General features: G+C 43.5%; 1 long non-coding RNA gene across 2 annotated transcripts; it reads left to right on the top strand.

Annotated features, from left to right (window-relative positions):
* The first annotated feature begins 15 nt into the window (after nucleotides 1-15).
* LOC105237395 lies at nucleotides 16-4412 on the top strand. 2 transcript variants are annotated; one of them, XR_004628229.1, is made up of 3 exons: nucleotides 16-1401; nucleotides 1820-1976; nucleotides 3793-4412. It is a non-coding gene; the product is annotated as an uncharacterized LOC105237395 (long non-coding RNA). The 2 variants fall into 2 exon arrangements; XR_004628228.1 differs by having other exon boundaries at nucleotides 16-1557.
* The last annotated feature ends 9105 nt before the right edge of the window (nucleotides 4413-13517 follow it).

Raw genomic sequence — 13517 nt, 5'->3', positions numbered from 1 at the left:
GCCGGGGGGCGGAGTTCGGACGCCGCTGGTTCGGACCAGCCGGGCTGGGTTCGACCGAGTGGGTCTGGGTTCCGAAGGTGCTGGTGCGCAGGGTACTAGGCTCAGGACGGGCTGGGCTGGGTCCAAATGTGCTGGTTTGCAGGGTGCTGGGTTCTGATGGTGCTGGGTCTAAAGGGTGCTGGGTTCCGAAGTTGTTGGGTCTGCAAGATGTTGGGTTCGGACGGGCGGGGCTGAGTTCCGACGGTGCTGGCTCTGCGGGATGCTGGGTTCGACTGGGTGGGGCTGGGTTCCGACCGTGCTGGCTTAGCAGGATGCTGAGTTTCGACAGTGCTGGGTGTGCGGGGTGCTGGGTTCGACCGCGTGGGGCTGGGTTCCGAGCGTGCTGGGTGAGCAGGGTGCTGGGTTCGACCAAGTGGGGCTGGGTTCCGAGCGTGCTGGGTGAGCAGGGTGCTGGGTTCGGCCGGGTGGGGCTGGGTTCCGAAGATGTTGGGTCTGCAGGGTGCTGGGTTCGGCCGGGCGGGGCTGGGTTCCGACGGGCGGGGCCGGGCTCCGAGGGCTGGTGCTGGGTTCGGACGCGCGGGGCTGGGCTGGCTGGGCTGGGTGGGTGTGGGCAGTCAAGGGTGGAGGGCCAGCAGAGCGCCGGCAGAAAGCCCCGTGGGCGCGTTGGCGAGCGCGGGGTGCTGCGGGTACTGACCTCTGCAGCAGGGCCTGTGTGTGCTCTGCTCCCTTCTCACCCCGCCCGGGTTCCGCGGGGATCTGTGGGTCGCTAATGTGTCCCTTCCTGGGTGATTCCCTTTTTGTCGGGGTCCAATCAGAGCAAACCTTGTGGAGCTGCTGTCCTCGGAGCAGGATGCGTTAGTATGCTTCGCGCGTGTTCCAAAGACGAGGTCTGTGAACTGCTCCCGGTGTCTGCGCTCCTGCGTCTTTGAGTCTTTGAGTCTTTGAGTCTTTGCTGTTGTCCTGGCGTGTCCCGCGGGGCGGTGTGGAGCTGGAGCGCCCAGCTCCCTTTGTGTGCGTCTACTCGGAGAATACCTCTTCTCCCAGACCAGTCGTGCGTACAGACATGGCTCAGGCTGTGCAGTTACGAGAACGAGCGAGGGGCGCGGCGATGGCACCTCACCCCATGTTAAAGCCCTGAGTGCCCCAGGAGGTGTGCAGGCCTCAGATTAATTTCACTAGCAAGTTCTCCAAATTTTAGGGAGGTTTGTTGCATTAGGTGCTTTCTTTAATTGCCCCCTACGTCCCCCCCCCAAAAAAAATTATTTTTGGCCCCAGAACTCATTCCAACAGACTCTTTCCTCCATGCAGTGCTCGCTCAGGTGAAGCTGGTTTCTTATATCTGTGATGCGCTGTAACCATAAGCCCTCATCTTTGAAACGCCAGAGCTAAGGAATGAAAATAGTGAGTTATATTTGACAAAGCCTCTTTATTTTTGTCATTACTCTGTCTTCCAGTGTGGAGATAATTTCTTTCTCCACCAATCGGATCTTTTCCTTTGTAGGAAAGAAGAGACCCCGATCAGCCCTGCTGGGCTTTGTCTGCCGCTTCTTTTCCAGGGTACTCCTACAGTGCAGCTGCAGAAGGAGGCCCTTTCAGCCCCGGAGCCCGAGGCACCAAGCCAGGGCCTGGGGGCGGGGGGGATCCTTCAGGAGTTCTGTGGTCCGCTTTCTCAAAATTAAAGGGTGGTGACTTGCAGAAAAGCAAATATGTATAAACGCTATCTTCATGTTCTGACATTCTCTTCCTTTATACCTTTAGTTCCTATGCTTCTTTATAGACCCAAGCCGGTTTTTCGTTTTGTTTTGTTTTGTGTTTGCAGTGCACGTCGTGGTGTCAACTGTCTCGCCAGATTCCACGCGCCATGCGAGTCATCAGCCACCGTGCCAGCGGAGCTCTCACCATAAGAGCTTGATTCCTGACGATGCTGTCACCAGGAACCACTTTGCTCCTGAACGCTGACGCGGTCTGCAAAGCTGGTGAGTAGATTGCTGGTATCCAACGTGAGTACTTGTAGTATTGCTAGAGAAAATTCAGCATTGCTAGAAAGTAAGCAGGAGCTCCCTGCAGTGTTGTTTTTGTAATAAAAAATGTCTGGCATGCATGGAAGGCCTGCAGTGTGATGCAGGACACATAGAAGGCTCTTCATCTCTGTTAATTATTGTAGTTTTTGTGAGTCTCGTTAAAAATCCCCATTTGTATTATGTGTGAGTGGTATATTAGTAACCAAACTACAACTCATAGTGGATCACAACCAGCATGAGTTTCTTGACAAAGTTGTAAAAGCAAACCCGAAATCCGTAGGATACCTATGATTCCTAAATCATGAAGAACCAGTGTATGTATGTTCAGGCTGACATTCTTCCATTGTTCAAGACCTCAAGGTAATACACTGATCCCTGTGTTAATTTTGATACCACATTATAAAAATAATTAGACACAATCTTCTATTTTCAGTTACTACTGAGTTCTGATACATTTAAGAAATCAGATTTATCTATTTCATTTATCTATTTCGTCTCTAAATCTGATTTAAGATTTATTTTCCACTTCATATTTAACTTTTAGGTTTTTTTTTAAAGTATTCTTTTTAGTTACGCTTAAGAGAGTGAGAGCTCCTGCTTAAATCTGCCCTGATGTACAAATATTTCTAAGTATCTGTCTTAAACTTTAATCTACTTAAAACCTTAAAGTATAGTGTAATGGGAACAAATAAGTAATGATATTTTAAAATTCTGGTTAAACTCTGAACTTAAAAAAAAAAATTTTAATATTATGAAAACCCTGTTCTAAGACCAACCAAATGTAATAAAACTATTCCTGCCCCAATTTTCCCAAGCTTTGGAAAGTAGAAAATGCCAAGAGAAAGATTAGGAGCTTAATCCCTCTCAGAAGAACAAATGGTACAAACATATCAACCATGTTTAGGGATCTAGAGGTCATTTAGTTTTCTAGCCACCAATAAATTTCATACTTCAGTAAATTAATTTTGAAATATTTTAATCCTAAGATTGTACAGATCATCTTAAGAGTCTTTTGCTAGATCTCTCAATTCAGAGGGTGGTCTTTAAGTAAAATTTCAAGTAAAGGGATATAGTAAAGTTACAAAGAGCAAACGTTCTGGGGTAGACAACCTTCCAGCTAGTCTCCACAAGTGGCAGTTAATCTAGTTGGTTACAGAAAGTTAGATAACCAGACTCTTCCTCTTCTGCCTAACCCATGGCTAGGAAGGTCAGTGTTGTAAATTTAAGTTTTAAAAAGAGAGAGATTCCAAAAGATTAAGTCTCCAGAAGTAAGGAGGGTATGTGCTACTTTACTGATAAATGGAGGAATGTACCTTTAAGTTCTTCCTGCATTATATTGCCATGTTCTTGATAGTTAAATTTTAGGTTGCCTGTTAGAATTTTCGGGAAACAAGAGAAAGCAGAGATACAAAAAGCCCTTAAAATAGGAATTTAATCTTACCAACTCAGAAATCAATGGTTAAACGCGTTTATTAGCATTTTATAAATTAAGATAATACTTCAGAAAAGATGCCAAATCTTAAATAGATAAAGAAGGTATTTACACTGAATGCAAAGGAAATAGACTGTGTGTATGCGTGTGTGTGTGTGTGTGTGTGTGTGTGTGTGTGTGTAAGGGGTTAGAGGGGAATTACAGCTTGTGACACTGGTCACTAACCCTTAATGTGTTGGAGAATTGCTTCATGTTACCTTAGTTTACCCAAGGCCCCTTGGTGCCCCGGACCTGTCTTTCTGACTCTGCTTCTGTCCCTGCTCCCTGCACTGAGCACAGCACCGTGCGTTGCGTGTAATGGATGTCAGATGAATATTCGTTGACTGGCATGGAGGCCACCGTGGGGCACGGCACACAATCCAACGCCACCAGCCCCCTTGTGGAGGGGCCGTCTGTCAAGTGAGTCATCTTTACAACTGGACGCCACAGCACGGAGGCCACAGATGGTTTCCACACAGCCTTTCACCTTTTCTCTAGGTAACAAAAGGTATAGTTCCAGACAGCGGGTCTGGAAGAGGGCGTGTTCGCCTCATCCCTACAACAGAGGTCTTGGTCTCTGGAGTGGCGTGCACATGACTCTGGCCACTGGTGCCCTTGATTCAACAGAAACAAAGAGAATGCAGGAGACAATGTGAAAACCAGGTTCTAAGGTGAACTAAGTGTAATAAACCTGACTCCTGCCCCAATTTTCATAGGTTCTGGAAAATAGAAAGTGTCAGGAAAAAGATCAGGAATTTAATAGACCTAGGAAGAAACAAATGTACAGATATATCAACCTTTACTCCCTATGTCTCGTGCCCCTTTCTGCCAGAAAGTGGGTATGATATATATGTGTACAAACATTTATATTTTATAATGTAATTATATATTATAAAAATAAAATATAATGTGTCATATAATTCTTTACATAAATAATATAAAATATATATAATGTATGCTGATATATAGAATATATATAATTTTGCTAGAAAACATATTTTTAAATGCAACCTCCCATTGCATTTTATTGAATAAATGAAAACACAGACCAAACGCAGGCAATGTGGACTATTAAATGCTTTGCAAGCAGTAAGAACTAGAGAAACCAAGAGAAGTAAATGTTGAGAAATGTGTTGTTCGTGGGAAACCTGAAAGTGGAATATCTCAGGACTTTCCCCCAGGCATCCGCTTTATCCACTAGCATCTCTGGAAATCAAAAATACCAAATTATAGGTGTTTGCTTTTGGAAATGCAGTACAGTTAAATATTTTTAAAAGTGCTGATGTTTGCACAATCTCATGAGAAGTGAAAATCTCGGCTTGAGGCTTTGGTTAAGATGGTGTCTGTGCTCGAGCTCCTGGTGCCACACATATGGCCCTGCTCTAAATATACGCTAATGATAGATGAAAGACGGAGAAAATGTAAAAATTAGAAGGTGCTTGAAACAACCAGACATCCCTGAGGATCTGCACTGGACACAAGTGGACAGGGGTGAGAAGGAGCTGGAGAAGCCATCCTGCTGGACTCAGGACCGAGAGCAGGCAGATCCCATAAGGAGGTGGGGTCCTGTTGGGCGGTGGGGACTACAGTGCCCACAGGGAGGGGAGGAAACACGGATCCAGCCTTCTGACCAGGAACTGAGCTAAGCCACACTTTGGTATATGTGGATGCCTCCACCAGAGCGACACTCCTTGCTCCAGGATGAGGGCCCCACTTGGACCAGGTCAAGGCCTTTGTTAGCCAGAAGGAGGTGTGAGCAAAGAGGCACCAAAGGAGGGGGAGAGAAAGAGAGATTGAGAGAATTGCCACCTAGGATGAGTCGACAAACCCAAAATTCCAAAACACATGCACAAACCAAATGTTAACAGGCCATCAAAAGCAGCAATTGAAAGATAAATTGACTCCAGGCTAAAATTAACAACTCAGGAAACGACAGACATTGGCGAGGATGCGAAGAAAGGGGAACTCTTACACTGTTGGCAGGAATGCAAGCTGGTACAGCCACTCTGGAAAACGGTATGGATGTTCCTCAAAAAATTAAAAATAGAACTACCTTACAACCGAGCAGTTGAACTACTAGGTACTTATACAAAGGAGTCAAAAATAGTGATCCAAAGGGGCGCCTGCACCCCAACGTTTATAGCAGCAATGTCCTCAGTAGCCAAACTATGGACAAAGCCCAGATGATGTCCATCAACAGATGAATGGATAAAGAAGATGTGGTGCATATATACACAATGGAATAGTACTCAGCCCTCAAAAAGAATGAAATGTTGCCATTTGCAACGACGTGGATGGAACTAGAGGGTATTATCCTGAGTGAAATGAATCAATCAGAGAGAGACAATTGTATGATCTCACTAATATGTGGAATTTAAGACACAGAAGAGGTGAACATAGGGGAAGGGAAGGAAAAATAAAATAAGATGAAATCAGAGAAGGAGCCAAACCACAGGAGACTCTTAATCATAGGAAACAAACTGAGGGTTGCTGGAGGGGAGGCAGGTGAGAGGATGGGGTAACTGGGTGATGGGCATTAAGGAGGACACATGATGTAATGAGCACTGGGTGTTATATGCAACTGATGAGTCACTAAACTCTACCTCTGAAACTAATAATACACTCAGTATATGTTAACTAAATTGAATTTAAATAAAAATTTTTTTAAAAGGATGAATTCACTCCAGACAAAAATAATGAAACATTCTGAAAAGAGTTTTAAATAAATATCTAGGAAACTTAAAGAAATATATGATAATACCCATAAAAAGTGATAAGAAATTGTGAAATAAAGAACTGGCAGAAATAAAACAAGTGTATATTTAAGAAGAACCAACTAGAAATCCTAGAGATGATAAATGTAGCGATTGACAAAAACGCAATAGAAGAAACGTGCTCAGAAATGCATCTGGAAAGTAGAATGGAAAGAGATTTTTAAAGACAGGAGTCCTTTGAGGGACAAGAACAATAGACTAAGGATTCAATCTAATCTAATTAGAATTCCAGAGGAATGAAGGAAATGACAAACAAGTATAATTAAAGCGATAAAAGGTGGGAATGTTCCAGAATGTCAGAAATACATGAGTCTTTAAATTAAAAGTGCTTCCAAATCATCCAAGCAGGATGAAGGAAAGTAAACCGACCCCTGATACAGAGTTGGGAGCCTGCTGGGTAAAGGTCAACGTAGAAATGTTAGTAGTTACCTGTGAAGGGACTGGGAATGAAGGAAAAGGAATAGAATCCAAGAGAGGGCCTAGAAAACATGCCCTTGTTTCTGAGGGGCAGACCGCAGGTGAGAGAGCTCAGGTGCACACAGGGGCACGCAAGTCCAGCCACTCCTCACCCTACTTCGCTGCACCCCTGACCCTTGAACAACTTGGGTTTGAACTGTGATGGTCCGCTTACATAGGGCTTTTTTACAGTGAGGTACGATAAAGGTATTTCCCTGAAGATTTTCTCAATACCATTTACTTCGGCGTACTTGATTATAAGAGTAACCTAACGTAACGCATACAACGTACAGTATGTGCCAACTGTTTACGCTATCGAAGGCTTCTGGTCATCAGTAGACCATTAGTAGTTAAGTTCTGGGGGAGTCAAAAGTTACACACATATTTTTGACTATGAGGGGTTGGCGCCCCTAACCCTTGCATTGATCAAGGGTCAACTGTGTTCTAAACACCCTATTTCAGTAAAACAACTTCCTGATGGCTGCCACTGGCCAGGAAGGCAAGTGAGTGAGTTCTCTCCAGCAATACCGCTATAACACAGCTGAGTGCAAACGGCCCAGCGGACAGGAAACTCTGTAATCGTAGTGATGTGGCTGGATTAGAGCTGAGATTCCAAAAGTTGATGGACATCAGAGCTTCCTAGGGAGGTTTTAACTGTGTTGTAACTTTGTTAGGATAGAAAACTTTCAGCACTATCCATGGGCATAATAGTATAGAGAGCTCCCCTGCCCCTCCACCGCTCCCACAGTCATCACAAGCCTGCTTTACATACCTTCTACCCTCTTTCCTCCTCCCTGGATTATTTTTAAATGGAAGTCAGACATTATTTAATTTCATTCCTAAGTGTTTCCAATGTATACTTAGAAGACAAGGACTGCTGGGGCGCCTGGGTGGCTCAGTCAGTTGAGCATCCGACTCTTGGTTTTAGCTCAGGTCATGATCTCAGAGTTGTGAGATTGACCCCCGTGATGGGCTCCACGCTCAGCCCGGAGTCTGCTTGAGATTCTCTCTCTCCCTCTGCCCCTTCCCCTGCTCACACGTGCCTCTGTGTGTGCATTCTCACTCTCAAATAAATCTTTAAAAAAACAAAAAAGACAAGCCCTGTCAAAAATGCATATTTTTCTAATATCATTATAATAACTTGAAGACAAACAAACCCTCCTCAACTCCACATTCACATTTCGGAGGACTTTTTAGGCCTACGCGTTCCCTCAACCCAATCCTAGACACAGAGTCAGGATCCAGAATCTCCCTGAGTGATTCTGATAGGTCTGATAGCCACTGGCTCAGATGGTCCTTTAGATCCTTTCTGACCTTGAGACTGTGAGTTTTCCAAGATCACACATCTGAAGTCACACCTAAGTGAGACTGTCTCCATTATGTCACAGAACCAGCACGGGAATCAGGTCTGTACATGTTCTCCTAAGCGTTGGGGTGAGAAAGTAGCATGGGGGCAACAGTCGAATTCTCAAGTTTGAGGTGTGTGTCAACACTAATTATAGGACAATGAGTGGACCCTTGCAGCTCTCTGAGACTGGGTTTCCTCTGGTGAAAAATAAACATCATGGTGGTGATTAGCTGCCTGCCCAACGTACAGAGCTGTTACAGAGTTCAGATTCAAGTAAGGCGCATGAATGGGCTTGCCAAGAGTCTATGGCTGTGGAGATCATTCTAACTTGAATGTTGGCATCGTAGGGTTAAAACGTACATGACAAAAATGGGAGTGCAGAAAAGGTTTTTCTAATAGACTTGAAAGTGAGTGAGAGTACAGAAGTATTCATGCTTATGGATGTGGAAAAAAGAAAAATTGTAAAATTTTAACTTTTTATGCATATTTTTAATTATTAAAATACACTACATTAGAAATTCCATTTGTTCAGAACATTGCAGTGAGCCCCTAAAGCCTCGGGAGGGTTTCGAGCATTAGAACGCTCTATCGAATATCTGACCGGGTGCTTGTTGTTTTGCTATGTATTATTTTAATTGTTTTCATCATAATGCAATGTCTGTAACGAATTTGGTACATTACGTACCGTGAATTTTTAAACTATAATTCTGTATGTGGGAGAAAACAAGTGCTCATCTATCCTTCCCAAATTACTAAGCCACCTTTCCAGTTGTTTCCATCTCCAAGACTCAAGGGTGTCTTACTGCCAATCCCCTCCTTTCCCCTCTTTCTCCAGCCTGCCATCCCCCACCCCCACCGCATCACATGCCTTCTCCAAACGCTGGACCAAGGGGCTCCTCGCTCTGATTTCAGGATTGTCCTCACTCCCTCCTTTCTCATTTTGCATGTCCTATGCGTTCCTAACCCTGGCACTTCTCTTTACCCTCAGTACCCTCCTATGATTTTGCTGCACCGTCCCTCCTATCTCAAGCCCATGCGAACCCCCTAACACACTATAAATCATATCATAGCTGCGATCACCCTAATTACACCCTCGCATGCAGTCAGTTCAGCCCAGCTCACTGTGTTAGCTTAGTTTCCTACTATTTCACAGGTGAATGCCAAACAAATCTTTCGCCTCTCCATCTCACAAACTTGCTTCCGCTTCCCCACATCTTCCCTCCACTGGGAATACCCCCTCTTTTATCCAACAGTTGAAATCCTAACCATCTCTCTAGACACCCGTGGTGTTTGCTGGTTTGGGTTTTCCTGTGCTAAGCACAGCGAATTTCACCTTCCACCCCTGTGATGTTAGGCATGGCCGTGTGACTTGTTTTGATTAATGAAATGGTGCAGAAGTACTGTGTCACTTAAGAGCCAGTGAGTGACCGGCCAGCCCTGTCTTCCCTTGCCATAGTGCCTGGAAAAGTCCCAGTCTCAGAAGCAGCCCAGTCTCAGCCACAACCAACCCTGCAGGGTCACTGGGTCCCACAGTGGGTGTGAAGCACTGGGAAGTGGGGGCTGCGTACTACCATGGGACAACTTGCCCCACCACGGAAGTGCTCCCCGGCTAACCACAACTGGGGGGGGCACTCCAGGGCCCCCATGTCACCCCATCCCTCTGTTTGCAGTCACACCCCAGCATGATGGAAGAGCATGGACTGAGGGTCACATAGACCCAAGTTTGAAAGCCACACTATCATTGGCCATTAGTGGCCAAGTATCTTTCTAAAACCCAATTGTCTTATCTAAGTAATTGGCAGGCTGTTGCGGATCCTGAAAGGTTAAGCGAGCTGCAGTCCTACATGCTCCGCCCTTAATGCGATCTCTCTCTCTCCCTAGTACTGCAAATGCACAAACCTTAAAGTAATTTCAGAGAATAAGATTTATTTTTCCTACTATTTGTAGGGCACTTACAAGACTACACAGACAAATTTCTCTGTCCAATATTTTCACCAAAGTATCATCTCTCTTTTTTTAAACCTTTTTAAAGATTTTTAAGTAATCTCTACACCCAACATGGGGCTCGAACTCACAACCCCGAGATCAAGAGTAGCATGGTCTATTGACTGAGCCAGCTGGGTGTCCCCAATCTCTTTTAAAGTAAAGCACAGATACATATGTCTTTTTCAGGTAGTTAACAAGGCAAAACATAACTGTGTAATTAATTTGGTTAACTTATTATGTAATAATATTCTTGTCTTTCTAGAACAAATTTTAGGTGGAATTTTCACAAGAGAAGTCTATTTAAAAACAATTCTCAGAAAAGTAAAAAAAATAAAAATAAAAAATTTTTGTTATTCAAATGTCTCCAATTACCCTAGACCTAAGTATCTATTTTGAAATATATGACTATTTTTGATTTCAGGGGTTTTTGTTTGTTTAATACAGATTTGCTTAAGTATTAAGGACAAAATGAATAAATATACCATCATTATAGAGTAACTTACATTGTAGACTAGATGAAAGCAGTTTGTTGTTTAGATACTAAATTCTTTAAAATAATTACATATTAATACGTACCGAGACCGTGATGCTTTCACTAGAGTAGCATAAAGCCTTAATGTGGTTAGAAATACATTATTAGCAAAACAGTATTAGCTACTATATAATTTCAATAAGTCATAGGTTCAATTTCCATGAGAAACTTAAGACATCATTAGCATCTTTTAAAACATTAATCTCAGCAGCGAGTTTTGAGAGAATTTTCTATGATTTATCCTTTCATTTGGATTGGGATGCCAGAAATTGACCCTTTTGGTTCAATAATAAGATTTTTTTCCAAGGAGGAATTTTTAACCCTTATTTTCCCCACAGTTATTAAATAAAGAAGACAAGATTACCATTTGAATTTCAATTTATGAATATAGTGAAATGGCAATAGAGTAAAAAATTAAATGTTTAAAGAGGCTGTAGGCAAGAGTATACATAACAAAATATCCAACGGATGTAGGCCCAGTTATGGGTGAGATAATTATGTCCTAGCTAAAAACAATTTCTTTAAATATAGAAATTCACAAACAGATGTCCTTTCAAAGACTAATGACAAATGGTATTTTTTTTTTTTAGTTTAATAATGTGGTTATTTGTTGCAAGGCAATTATAGGGAGTGGCAAAGCAGGGTGAGTTCCATCTTTAAAAAAGCACATTCTAAATACTTCTAGTCTTGTATGATTTTCTACACCAGAAATCCCCATTTTCACAAGTGACCTTTATTTCCAAGGTCATGTAGTCTATGGATTAATATGAACAAAGGTTAATATTTTAAGCCAGGGATCAGCAAACTACAGCCTGTGGGCCAGATCCAGCCTTCCTTCTGTTAATCAAAATGAGAGGTGACACATGGCAAAAAGCTAATTTTAAAGCCCCGATATAGACAGTATTCGCTAACAAACAGGGACAAAGTTACAGAAGTGAAAGAGGAGGAGGTGTCCACTTCTCATCAGTTAAGACTTGACTTCACTCTACTTGCCTTGTTGAAAACAGGAAGTTGTGAGATTTCGCAGCTTTTCGGGGAGGGCAACGATAATTAGTCCAGAAGAAAGTGTTCTAGTCCAAAATGAGAACTCAGTATTTGGAGATATTTGTAATCAGAACACCTTCCGACAGATCCAGTAACATGGCTCCACATGAAATCACCTGACATATTTGGGGCATTTTATAAACAAGGTGTTGGAGTCCAGTATCAACCCCAGACCAGGTCCCTGAGGAGACAGCTGTAGAGACAAAAGCGGAATTATCGTTTTAGTTTGCAACTGCATTTACTTAGCTGTGTATCGGTTCCATGTGTTTTTGGGGAAAGCACAATGATGAATTAATGAGCACCCTCAGCTGGTCCTGGGAGAAGGGCACAGAGCAGGAATTTCGCCACATAAAAGCGAAAGCCCGGACCACCCTTTCCTGGGCATTCTGCCTTCAGGTAAGAAATTCAGGTGAGAAGTACAACAGTATTAGGAATCCTGGTTGGTACCCTCTGTTTCCCTGCCCCTTCCTTGCCGGGAACCCGGCCGACTACTGTGCTTGGTAATGCTCTCTCCTCTGAACGCACATGTGCTTGCTCCGTCATTGATGTTTCTCTTCGTATGGGAGCCTTCTAATCTTTGTAACTTTATATTTAAGTCACCTAAGTGTACCAGCTCAGTTAATGCAACACAAACACACCAGTTTATAGAATAAAACAAAACAATGGAATATTCCTAACACCCCAGTGGCCCCACTTAGGTCTCTTCTCAGTGAGTCCCCTTCATTCCTTGTCAAAGTTAAACACTATTTCCTCACATCCCAGGTTAATTTGTCTTGTTTTTGAACTGTATAAATCAAAGTCCGTGGGGGGGGATGGTCAGGATCCTTCAGCTTAGCTGTGTGTGGTGGCTTTTTCATTGCAATTGCTGGGTACCATCCCATCCTATGATCGTGCAGTAATTTCTGTGGCTAGGAAGCCTTTGGATGATTGCCGACTTCCGACTGTGGGAAACAGCGCTGCCCTGGATAGTTTTGTGGGCGTCTTTACGCGCACCGTGAGTAAGCGTGCTGGTGGGGCGTGTGCCTTGGAGCGCTTGCTGGGTCGTTGGGACACGAGCGGACGTGTTCAGCGCCACCAGCCCGGGGACAGGACTGCCCTTGGTTCTGTCTGGAGCCATTCTGGTGTCCAAGTAGTGATGTTTTATTATTTTAATTCTTGTTTTTTGTGAGAATGACCGTCTTGTCACATATTTACGGACCATGTGGATGTCCTATTTTGTGAAGTGCCTCTTGAAGTCTTTTGCTTATTTTTCTGCTCGGTCATCTGTCTTTTCTTGATCGGTTTGTGGCAACTAGTGACACATCCAGGGTGTAAACTTCCTATCTGGTGCGTGACCGCTCTGCGACTCGCCTCTGCACTCTCTCAATAGCATCTTGTATTCTTCACTTTCGAGTAGTTTTCAACTTGAATGTAGTCTGCTGTATGCCCCTTCCATCCAGGGTGAGCGCTCTTTAATGTCTCATCTGGGAAATTGTCTCTATCCTGTCGCCGTAGAGGTTTCCTCTTCTATGATCTTCTCTCAATGTTTTACCCTCCGCATTAGATAAATGGCAGGCTTGGCATTAATTGTCATGTACTGTTCAGGGTAGGAGTTATGTTTTCTATTTTTCCATGCTGATTATCCAGTTTTTCTGAGCGTCATTATTAAAAAGTTCCTCCCACTGCTCCGAAGTGCGGCCAGCTTTGCCATAAACCTTGTGTCCACATGTGTGTGAGTCTGTCTCTAAACTAATCATTCTGTTTCTTTGGTCTACTTGTCTATTGCTGCACAAGAAAACTGCCCTAATTACCAAAATGTTGTAATAAATGTTGATATCTGGTAGACTAAGCCCTTGTACTGTGTTCTTTTTATTTAAAGGTCATCTTGGCTTTTCTTGATCCTTTC

Source organism: Ailuropoda melanoleuca, chromosome 10 (genome assembly GCF_002007445.2).
Source record: "Ailuropoda melanoleuca isolate Jingjing chromosome 10, ASM200744v2, whole genome shotgun sequence".
Taxonomy (NCBI): domain Eukaryota; kingdom Metazoa; phylum Chordata; class Mammalia; order Carnivora; family Ursidae; genus Ailuropoda; species Ailuropoda melanoleuca.
This window is presented reverse-complemented; position numbering and strand designations above follow the sequence as displayed.